Source organism: Zonotrichia albicollis, chromosome 18 (genome assembly GCF_047830755.1).
Source record: "Zonotrichia albicollis isolate bZonAlb1 chromosome 18, bZonAlb1.hap1, whole genome shotgun sequence".
NCBI lineage: Eukaryota > Metazoa > Chordata > Aves > Passeriformes > Passerellidae > Zonotrichia > Zonotrichia albicollis.
The window spans coordinates 9,264,878-9,277,258 of record NC_133836.1 but is presented as its reverse complement, the minus strand read 5'-3'; positions in this window follow the sequence as shown (position 1 = coordinate 9,277,258).

The following is a 12,381-nucleotide window of genomic DNA, read 5'->3' as shown; positions in this document are numbered from 1 at the left end:
AGCTTTGATTTTACATTTTGAGGAGGAAGAAAGAGTAAAAAAGAAAGAAATCCAGAAAATCTGGGGCTTGAATGGAAACTTAAGATATGGAAAGCAAAACCATGTCATAAATATCCCTTCACTAAGAAAGAATAAATAATAATTATGTTATAATAAGGTTCTATTATGATACTACATCCCAGCCCTATGTTTATTCCAATGCCAACTGCATATCCACAACCATCAGGCATTAAATATGTTGGCAAATCTATTTTGCCAAAAAGAAGGAACTTTATGTACTATCAATGAACATTATGCCCCACCACCACTAAAACCCAGGATCTGACCAGGCCTTTTAAGGCAAGAGATACAAGGTCACAAGGCAACAAGAATTAAGACAGTGCAGGTAAGTCTTCTCTTTCTGTTGCCTACACTAAAACCAAACACAAATTTTAATTGTTGAAAGTTCTGAACCATTTGGTTCAAGTGTCCTCAGTCCTTTTTTCCTACCTGAACTGGAGAAGGGAAAAAAAAACCAAACAAAAAGGCCTAAACAAAATAAAACTATGTGGGAAAGACAGCTTTGCTTTCCATCTCTACAGAGTAGTTGGGAGTTTTTCCTGAAAATCTCTCTGCATGAAATCAATGCTACAAGTCTGTCAAGGCTGGTGAGATCTGCATCCCAGTTTTCCAGAGCCTACATGTGATATCCAGTAGCAGCTGTTCATGGATTTTTCCCCTCTGAGGGTGTGTCTGGACTTGTCCCCAGATCCCCCTCTCGAGGCTGGTGCTCACTCCTGTTCCTCTGGGTGCTCAGTGTTGCTGGTTCCCTCTGGATCAGCCTCCCTGATGGCATGGCCGTTGCCATAGAAACCACTACAGTAGCATCACAATTTCCACCAAGATGCTTCAGCAATTTACTCTGGTGATTAAACTGCAGCCATTTATTGCACAGAATAAATAACAGGGCAATGGTGAATAATGGGGCTACGACTCCATCGATGGGTCCTGGTGACATCATAAACCACAAGAACCAAGCTCAAGTCATCACAGCTCCCAAGATGGAATTATAATCTCCATCATTCACATTGAGCTCTTTAAAGACATTTGATCTAACTTATGGAGCCAAGAAAACGAAACGAAGAGAGGCAGAGACAGACCATGAGGCTCTCAGGCCAACCACGGAGTGTCCTGGCCAAGAGAGGGGACAGACAGACCGCCAGGCAGCAGCACAGCCAGGTACATACTGAGGGTGGGGACAGACAGACAGACAGGCAGCAGCACAGCCAGCACCTCTCTGGCTCTGGGATGCTGCTCAGCATCGATGCCGCCTGTGGGATCTCAGCCCGCCGGGCTTGGATGCTCCTGCCAGGAGGAGCTGTGCTCCCAACAAGGAGCCCTGGCAGCACTGCCATTGCAAACTGTGCAGGGAAGACTAAACAGGCACAAAGAACGGGCTTCATTTCCCCTGCTAGCTCCTTCTTGTTCTCATGGAGTGTGATCACCTCTCTCCTGAGCTCTGAGCAGGCTTAGGTTTAGGAACAGTCTCTTCTCCAAGCACTGAAGCAGCACAGTGGCTCTGCATTCCAATGGGATCAACCAAGGAGCCTTTTTTAGTGTAGACCAGAATAATTTGCTGACTTTTCTCTAGGACCAGGTCCTGAGCAAGCTGTGAAGTGCTGACATAGACTGAAAGGAGCTGGGACTCTAGCTTCAAGCCCACTGTGCTGGGACAGCCCACACCTGCAGCAAGGGCTATGGAGCTTGAATAGCATTGATTGTTTTGGACATTATGGTCCATTAGATGTCATTTACAATACTGAAGGATCAGAGAACAGAAAGATCTATAAGACTAGTGATAGCAGATGGAATTTCTCACTCATATAAGTTGTTTGTTTGACTCCAGTGCTTACTCAAAGTTACATTTAGCAACTAGCAAATGTGAGGCTTTTTTTTTGTCCTGTTCTTCTGAGAGCTTCACACAGCCAGCTCTTTGTTTCTTGATGCATTTGATAACATAGAAGATGCAAACAAGTCATTCCAGGCTCACTTTCTTCCTTGAGCTCTTCAGACTGCAAAAAATAAATCCCAGGTGGGAAATCTCAATAGAAATGCCAAACCAGTGTTAGACTGGGATGAGCCAAACAGAGAGCCTTGCCCAGCCAGAGCTCCCTCTCATCACCATTTCCCAAAAAGAACTTCAGGATCAAGTCAGACTCATTCTTCCTTGAGTGATTTCTCTTTCAATATATATACTTAATGGTAGCATTTTAGAAATCACTCATCACTGCCCTAAAATGTGATGCTATTTGAGGTCAGTGCTGTATTTTCCATTGGGGACAGTTTGACCAACGCTGAGTACTCTAAAATTTCCAGCCCTACACACATATATGGAGAAGAAAAGAGACTGTAGGATGATACATGTATCTTAATGTACCATACTAGACAGAGAAAAAAACCACATTTTTAATAGCTTTCTCTATTGATTTCAGAACTATTTATCATGTGACTGCAATAACACACATTTACAGACTTTAAAAACTCAAGCACTGCTTCAAGAACGCTGGGCTTGACTCCAATCTCACTGTAAAATGGTAACATCTCCAATGAAGATAATTACCCCATGTCTATGGGATCAGAAATGGGAAATTTTGCCTCATTGTGCTTCATTTTTAACCTTCTTTCAGGCAGGAAGGTGTGTGGACATGCAGTTTAGAACTGTTCATACCTTTTACAAGTTGGTCAGAAAAGCACTTTGGAGCTGTTTGTGCCCATCTCAGATCTGAATTTACTCCTCCTCCCGTACTGAACCTTCTCTATGGCTGTCACACATCCTCACTCCTTTCAGGTTTTGTCTCTCCTGCTCACCTTTCACCCTGTATTTTGTATTGTTACAAAAGGAACAATTCAGCTCAGAGGAAGTGAAGATTATAATGAGCAAACTCCCTTTTTGCTGCAGAGCCCACCTGGGGGTGGTGGAACCCTTCTCTCTGTCACCCTCCTCAGCAGCAGAAATATCACACTAAGGTGCTCAAGCTGATCTGGAACAAAGGCTGCTGGCTCCTATTCCCTGTAAGTTTATTTTTCAAAGGATGAGTCCTTTACCTATATTGCCTTAGAGAACAGACAGGGTTACATAAAAAACTGCACGGCAGCAGGATGATGAATTGCTATGGTTAATTAGTAATTTACTAATTGCACATTCTAGCAACCAACCAGGATCTACACTCTCTCAAAGTAAACTATTACATACAGAAAAAAGAGAATGAATGGAGCAAAGTATTCCAGATTCCAAGATCCCTGGTTTGGAAAATACCCTACAAACACCACGGAAAGGATAATTTTCCTAATGTTATAAATGAGATAGTAATGATGACAAGATTTCCAGCAGACATTTCCTCTTTATGTAAGAAAGAAATGGCCACATATATGAGGTGAGACTGTTCCCTTCTGCCATCACAGAGCACCAACTCTGGGGCCACTTCTAGAGGGACCAAAACTGATAGCAGGAAACAAAGCAAAAAGCAGAACCACAACCCTGGAGCTCAGGACAGCAGTCTTTGGCCTCTTCAAGGATCTACTCTGAGGAACTGCATGGGACACAGAGAGGCCCAGAAATGCTGGTTGACTTGCACCCCTTTTGAGCACTGTGTGTTCTGTAGCTGAGGTGCTTCCACAGAGAAGGATGCAGGATTTGGGAGATGTGAATCACCTTTTCCTTAGTTCACACAGAAGCAGACAAAAGCCAAGAAAGGCTCTGATTAGACACTCCCAAGGCAGTCTCATCTCCTGGTGTGTGCATGCTGTGTTTGTGGAATGCCAAGGGAAGCTGGAGGAACTAAAGCAATAAAAGCCCTTTAAAACACAGGGTCCATTGTCTCCCCTGGCCAAATTTGCTTTAATCAGGTGCTGGCTCCATTTCACCTCTTGAACATGAGCTCCCAGATCTGCAAGGCACACTGAACCAGTGAGCAGGCACTGCAGGAGGGGAAATAACCAAAGCTAAACTTCACCTGGCCTGAGATTACTTTTTCCCTTTCGTCTCTTTGCCCAGGTGATGAGATGCTCTGACCCAGCCATAAGCAAAAGAACAGAAATAGAAAAAACAAAAGCTACCAGGAGGAAGAGGGAGCAATGTAAACTGCCTGTTGTTCTGTGCATGCTCCCCCCCCCCTTCTTTAATTTCAATTTGCAAAGACAGTGAAATGGAAAATGTGCCTCTAATTATTACCCCTCTGTTCTTCCTAAAAGCCTCTCTCTGAACTTTTAAGTCTCCTCAAGTTTCAGGTCCTCTTTTTCTCTCTCTCTCTTTCTCTCTCCCCCTTTTTTATTTAAACTAATCTAAAAAAGCTATAAAAAGCCTCTGACACTATAAATTCCCTTGTAAACCCTGGTTTTATAGGTTTAATTGCCTCATTTTACTGCCTTGCATGCTTTGTTCCTTCAGTATTTTAGAGAGCTGCCCCAGTATTTAGTACAGGCAGGCAACTTGGGGAAAGAGAGACCAGCTCAGAGCCCTGGACTAGAATTTGGCTGTGGTCAGAGCTCTGGCATGGTCAGCACCCTACAGAGACTGAGTCTGGAAGTGGCTCCACTCAGGCTCTTGTGTGTGGGATGCTGACCCAGACAAAAACAGGAAAAACTCAGCACTGGGGAGTTCAAATCCCCCTTGATGGGATAAAATCACGCTCACAGACCTGGAGGGAATGAGAAAACCCTCACAAAGAATCTCTCACAGGGGAAGGGTGCTGGGGAGGATTCTTCTTTTTCTGTTACAGGAATAGATTCTTCCCTGAGCATCAGCAAAGCACAGTGCAAGAATCCCAAAGATTCCCAAGCAAGCAGCAAGGGCTCTCTGTGGTAGCTGCTGTACAAACATGGACAAACAAGTGAGATCCTAGTCCAGGGAGCTCCCCATACAAATAATTATCCTCTTCAAATAAAGGCAGGGGGATGAGTGTGAAAATCCTACCAAGATTCCTCCTGGATCCTTCATAATCTCTCAGTCACACTTTTGATCTCAAAGCCTTAATGCCCAAGCAATCAGCAAAATCCACCTTGGCTTCAGACACGCACATTTCCTAATTATGCCACTATCTGCTGAATGGCTTCCACAGATCTTCACCAGATTCTGAGGCTGTGCCTCACCCTGACGGGTGCAAAAGGAGAAAAGACACACAGGGAATTCATATGGGGAGCTAAAAGCAGCCTCTGTTTTTATTTCAGGGCTAGAACTGCCAAACAGACTTGGAGAAATGGCCCACAATCACAGTGCAAGATTTTTTCTCATTAAAGAACATACACACCATGTTTCTGTGCAGGTACTGCCTCCACAGCAATCCTCACCCATGGCATGGAAGTTTCACTCCCTGTCTTGAGCCTTGGATCCAAGACTCTCATGTCCAGCAAATGGAGCAGTACAGGCACTGCAGACCTTCCACCAAAAGGCTGGGGTGCTTTTCCCCTCAATGTTTCCAGATTACATTTTCTGGCTCCCAGAAAACATGAAATTACACCCTTGGTTCCATCTGAGTCTAGAGATTTTTTGCCTATGCAGATCCAGATGATGTGTTAGGAAGAACAGACTGCAGGATTTTATTCCTGGACTCCTTCTAGTACCAGTTCTAATTCAAACATGGGAAATAAAAAATACTAGAAAGAAGGGAGAAATCAATGAAAGCCTAAAAGCTTTCAAACAGTTTGGGTTTGGCTTAACTGAGGAAATGATAAAGGTATCCAAATGTGGGTTTTGTTGGCAAATTAGGGTTTTTTTTTTTTACTCTGTTTTACTAAAGAGGCAAGGCTCCTGAATCCTGATGTGTGTGCAGCTTGCACTAGATTCTGGTTTATGGCATCTTCAGAAAATGTTGAGCATTCTTCACCAAATATGTCAGAGAGAAAGAAGTCTCAAGATTATTAAGTGTCTGCAAGTTTTATAAACACAAGTCAGCCAGTAAGGGAGCAAGATACAAATTTGCTTCCCCATCCTTAATCTAAAACATACATTAGATTTCTTTCTGCTGTTCACCAAGTTGCCATTCTCTGAAATGCTTCCCCAGCCCAGTGAAAAGGACATACACTTTATGTGAAGAACTGAATCTGCTTTTTGTACTAACCAAAGTAAAAGAGTAACAACCTCTTTATTTTTCCAGACCACTTATGATTTTATATACCTGTATTGTATCTCTCCTCAGCTACCTCACAGATCTCTGCTCTATTTAACTGCCCTTCATAAATATAATGGTTTTCCCTCTCTTGCCTCTGCATTTCTTTTCTTAGCTGGGTTCCATGAAGAAGAAAGAAGAAACATTCCCTATTTGTGAAAAGGGAATTTAAAAGTATGTGTTCACACGCAGGTACTCCCTGTGAACAAGCAGATCCTGAAAAATTACCCTGCTTGCTTTAGCCATTAAACTGTTGGCAGCAGGGCAGGCAAGAGGGATGGTGATGGAAGGAGAGAGGCACTCAGAGGATCAAAATCTGCAAGAAAAGGAGGTTTAAAACAAATGAACTGAAAAAAGAACTTGTTGTTGGTGAAGTTGATCCTTCATGCTGCTCTGCTATCTTGTAAAAGGAGTTTTATTTGCCTTTTTGTGGGAGTCCTGGGAGGAAACTATTAAAGCCCCAGGCTTCAGGCAGTTTGTGGGGATGTGGATGCAGGCACAGGGGTGGGTGCGTGTGTTTGGGCGTGCACGACTGCATTTTCTCCCTCCCTTTTACAAGGGCCGGTCAGGTCACAAGGTTAAAGCCAGGGGGGACTTATTTTGTGTCGTAAGAATTTTTACAAAGTGTAAAGGATCAAAGTAATTAGCTGAGGGTGAGAGCCCAGGACTGTCAGAGAAGCAATGCAGCCCCTGCCCGGGAGTCCTGATGGCAGCCGGCCGGCCTCAAGCTCCAGATCCTGGGAATAACCTTACCCAGCAGGTCTGCACAGCACGGGGGGTGCTGCTCCTTATGAAACTTGTAAGGAAGAAGAAAGGCAAAATTTTGGATGGAGCAACTGGAAAATGTTCCAGCAATGTGGCTGAATAAAACCCAGGAGCTTTTAGGTGTGAACATTTTAAAGCCAGCTGTCTGTGCTGCTGTGAGAGCTGCCAAACCTCGCTGGCACTCTTTGGAGAGCAGGTCATTGCTTCCTGCTCCCAGCTGGCCAGCAAAGATCATCCCAAAGTGAGTCAGGACTCTCAGTCCTTCAGTTTGCAAACAGGCAAGACGGGAAGAGGCACACAGAGTGATAAATTAGCAGCATCAAAACAGAGGATCCTAGGGGTGGATCAAAGCTACCTCCAAGTGTTTGCCAAGAACTTCCTCCTGGAAATCTTTTTCCCTGTGCTGGCTCTCCTGCTGCCTGTCCTTGGGATGCTCCTGATGCAATTCAAGTCCATCCAGCAGCACCCTCAGTAAAACAAGTCAGGCCACAGCACATCTCTAGTGTCTGGGCAAGGAAATCCCCTATTGCACCACTGGCCTGGGCTTCCAAAGTGGACAGCCTTAGAAGCATCCCACTCACTCCTTTCCAGATGTTCACAGGAAGGAGCTTTGCCTCTAAGCCCACACTGCTCATCTTGGGAAAGAACCTTTGATGAAATTGATCTCCTGAGTCCCTTCAAATAACTCAGAGTTTTATTCCTGGAATGACAGGGGTACATGAGCCCAGCATCCACTGCACAGCAAGAAAATCAATTGCTCCTGACATTGCACAACCCATCCAAGTGCTCTGGGATCCTTTTTTTTCCTGTTGTACAGACAAATATTCAATATTGGGAAATATATGGTTTTTTAGGAGAAGTTTTTAGGAGAAGAACTGGGATGAGATCTGTAGGCAAAGAGACTGCCCTACTTATGCATGACTGCCACAGCTCCAGGGGTCGCTCACATGTGTAAAATGCCAAACTACACAGCACATGAACATGGAGTGCAGCCCTGGAGAGCCTCCAAGGCCCTGGAGTCACCCATGGTTTGGACTGGCACTGGTAACTGAGAAGAATTAGTTATGTTTTAAATACAGACCAAGCTCTTCCACATGGCCACAGAAGGACTTGCTGGGCACTGGCCAAGGCCACCAGACCCCTCGCCTCTCCCAGACTCGTTCAGCAAGAAGATAATTAGCTGCCAGTCTAAGAAATCAAGGGGATAGGAAGGAATTACAGAGAGAGACTGAAAATCCCAGTTATCCCTGTATCACAGCTGGAAATGAACTGTGCATCCCCCCTCCCTGGAGCACTGGCATGATAGAAGGAGGTGGCACTTCTACACCCTACCTGCAGCTGCTGTGTGGAAGGAGGATATTGACTTACACAAAAGCTTCTTTTTTAAACGACTGCATTAGTTTTATTAAATGTTTGTAATCTATGTTTCACCTTTCCTCCCCAAATTACACTCATCTTTGTGAAAGATTAAAATTTAGCTGCCTAACCACAGCTTTGGCTGCGAGCCGCCGCCAGCCCCGGTGAGGATGAGTTAGTGCTCGTGGAGTTATTGATCTCCAGGCACAGATTGCCTGGCTCATGAGCCTCATGTCTCCTACCCCACACTGAGACCTGCCTCCCCTTGGCATCCCCCTGATCTGAGCCTACTTGAGATGCAAAATGCAGAGCTGGCAGGTGTGGCTGCACCATGGCCCACAGCCATTTATCACACACTTCTCAATAAGCTAATAGCCCTAATGTGTGAAAATTGATTTCTGGGGTGAATGCAAAAGTCCCAGTGATTTACACTCTATTTCCAATTGATGAGGCTCAATTGATTTCAACGAGTACTAAAATATTTAGCATAGTGGGAGGCAGAGGGAGGGGGTGTGGGGAAGGCTGGGAACAGGGTCATCACTCATGGAAAGCACCCCAGCAGTGCTGGTGAGGAGCCCTGTCAGCCTCTGGAGGAGCCCAGCAGAACATTTGGTGGAGCAGGAAAACTACTTGGTCAGCCAGAAGGAAAGATATGAAAAAACAGAAGGAAAAACTGATGTGTCATAAACACAGCATTGCAGCATTGGGGCGAGCTAAGACTCATAAAATTCCCCTGATTTCTTGGAGGAATAACCCTGGGAAAGCACTTTTGATGCTCTGTCCTGCCAAGGGCAATTTTAACTCAGCTGCCTTTGCTCTCTGACTCTCAGGGGCTCTGTGGGCTGCAGGACAGCACAGCTACACTCAAGATTGACAAGAAAAGGTCCAGTGACCTTCCCATAGTCACCATCTGCCCTGGCAGCAAAACCTGTCCAGCCACAGCTGCCCACAACACACATTTGTGCTCCACAGTTGGATGGCTGGGACAGCCCAGGCTGAGTGGGACACATTGACCCCAAGTGCCAGTGTCCTTCCCAGTCCCTGGCAAAGCAAACCAGGACTTCCAGGAGAAGGTAGACAGGTGCATGGGGGAGGAATGGAAGTTGAAGCACTCTCACAATCTACAGTATTTTCCTGAGCCCCCTCAGCATCTCCTTCCACCTGAGCTTGATGCAACAAACTCAGCACTCAGCACTGACCTTTCCTAAGTCATCCTCCCCTTCCCCTATTTATTAATCCTCCCTTCTCCTCCCCTTCCCTCCCCTCCATAGGGTAAAGTTCTCATTTAGCAGATCAAAGGTTAGCACCTGTCAGACCAAAAGCTTTGAACTACATCTCAGCAATGAATAATTTCCAAGTTCAGAGCTGCCCTCATCTCTCTCTTTGTCACTCAAAAGCAGTTCAGGGTAGAGGCTTGCAAGCATTTCACACAGAATGTCAAACCCCAGAATTTTAGCAGTGGGGTTCAGATGCAGGTCTAGGTGTGAAACTACCAACAATCACTGGATGGTAACTCCTCTGTGAAGTAAGAGAGTTTTCACTCACCACACACACTTCCCTCAAACCTTATCAGGACAAAGTGGAAGCGCTGCTCCATCACAGCTCTCATAGTCCTGTCTGTGCCTGGAAACCCAACAGCATTTCAGTCCATTTCTCCAGGTCTGGGCCAGCACCTTGATTTTATCTGGCATGTTCTATTTTCTTAGCAAGTGGTGGTGAATTTCCCATATAGGTCTGACTCCTCTGAACTCTTGAAGGTGCTGCCATAAGCAGAATTTCTCTATTTCTTATCTCTCTACTCATACTGCGGTGCAATCATGATGACAAAATGCCCCAGGGACTATGAAACAGCAATAAATAAAGAAACAAAATTCAGCTAAAATAAAAAACTCCTACTTTTACCAAGTTCCCAATGGGACAATAGCAGAAGATGAGCAGCACAATACATTCAAGCTTCATGTACAAAGGACCATGAGCTGGGTCCCTCAGCCCTGAGCCCACCTGCAGGTACAATGCGAGGAGCTCAAGACAACTTTGTTCAACCCTCCAAATGAGAATCCACTTTTGAAACATTTGTTTAACCATCAGAGGGAAAAGCCAGATGATGAGCCTGAGGACAATGTTCAGCTGATGCAAAGCATGGGGAGCCAATGGAGCTGGATCAGTTTAGAGCAGGCAACTCACTGCAACTTTAAACTCCCTTTCAAACATTCTCAGCAACCCCTCAATCTGCCAGCTGCAAAGGAATTCACTGACCACTGTTTACATGATTCATGTCTGGTAGTCTGCTCTTCTTGGAAACTGCAAATGAAAAGCCCAGCTTTGCTCTTCAGCAGTTTTGGTTTCCTGCCTCAAAGCACTGCCCAACCTGACAGCTAAGGAATGCTCAGAGTGTCCAACTGCACACAGGTCTTTGTGCTAACACCAAAACCCAGCCCTTCATTCATCAACAGACCAAGTGCAAACAGATTCTCCCCTGACTGTTTTCTTCTCATCTTGGCAGATCCTTCAGCAAAAAGAAGTTATTTGCCCAAGCAAAAATATTTCTTGCTGCTGGAAAAGGTGTCCTGCTGGCAGGTTTGCTCTGCCCATTTCACTGCACTTGAAATGGCAGAGAAGGAGAAAAGAAGAGATATTAAGGCTGACACCAAGGGCTTTTTGGCAGTGATGAACTCAGTGCAACAGCTCATCCCACTCATCCTCTGATTTTCCAGTTCCCCGTTTTAGATAATTCCTTACTCTTCTTCTTAGTTTACATAGTTCAGACCCATCCTTCCAGAGAGACTAGGATGTGTGAAAAAAGAAAAAAAACAAGTCCAAGTTAAACCCCATGCCAATTGGGCAAACCCAAAGCAATTCTGTTTCCACAATTCCTTTTCCTCTGCCAGTGCCCTACTCCATCAGCCTCTGTTTTTTTTTTCACCTTGCCAAGAAGCTCCAAAGGTGTTGCGCTTGGAAAACCAAGGAAGCACAAGGAAGAGAGCAGGAAGCTCTCACAGCATAAAGCAGCACTAATTGTTATTCACCTTCACAAGAAGATGATGCAGTGTTTAATCAGCAAATGTCCCCATTTGAGCTCTCCAGGTGAAAAATGATATGCAAGTGCAAAGTGTTTCTTAAAAATATTGGAAATACATTTTATAAATAATAAAAGAGCAGAAACTTCCATTTTAGCCTGTGTCTGTTCCTCTGGCCATCCCCATTTCCCTCTCTCCTGCTCACTCTGCAGAGCTGTATAGAAAATCAGAATCCAATCTCAGCAAATCCTATTGACTGTCTCCTGTCACTCACCTGATTAAAGGTTCCACTTACATCCAAATGCTTCAAGCTCACTCTGAGCCATTCATAAAACTCCTATTGAAGGATTAGCTTTCACAAACTTTGCCTTAATGATTATGCATTCTATTGATCAGCGGGGGAAACTATAAAAATTGACACCAGAATAAACTTTGAAGGACTGCTCTCGCTCAGCAGAACCCGGATCAATTGGAATCGACCAGGATGATAGGGAAGGGGGGAAAACAACCTCTCTCCATTAGCTGGGTGTAATCCTGATTAGCTAAATGGGTGAAGTTTTTTTTCCTATCTGTCTCTATTTGACTGCTGAAATCCAACAGCATCTCAGTGTGGTGCAGATTATCAGACTTTGAGGAAAACAACAAATGCAGTGGTGTGTGTTCATTCCACCTTTGCTCCACAGATAAGCCCTCCTTCACCACTGCTTTGATGTTCAGATTTCCTTATCCCTGCTCCCCCATTTAAAATGATCCAACACACCACAGAGATTATTTTGTTCATGGAGGGAATAGGTATTAGTCACTGATAACAAAAGGAAACAGAGTGTTAATGTGACATTCCTAAGGTCAGTCAGGAATTCTTTGGATTTCACCCTCAGAATTCTTTTCCAAACCTTTTTGGGACAACACATACATACATGCAAGTGTCCTGCTTTGGTGAGTCTGCCTGAAAGTAGGAAACGACTCAAGAGAGATGAAACCAAAACTCTGATTGCTTTTCTAAATATTCCACTGGGATCAATAACAGAAAAAAATTATCTCCTCACAAAATCTGCCCCTCACATCCTTAGACCATCATGGCTCCAGAGCAATAATGATTC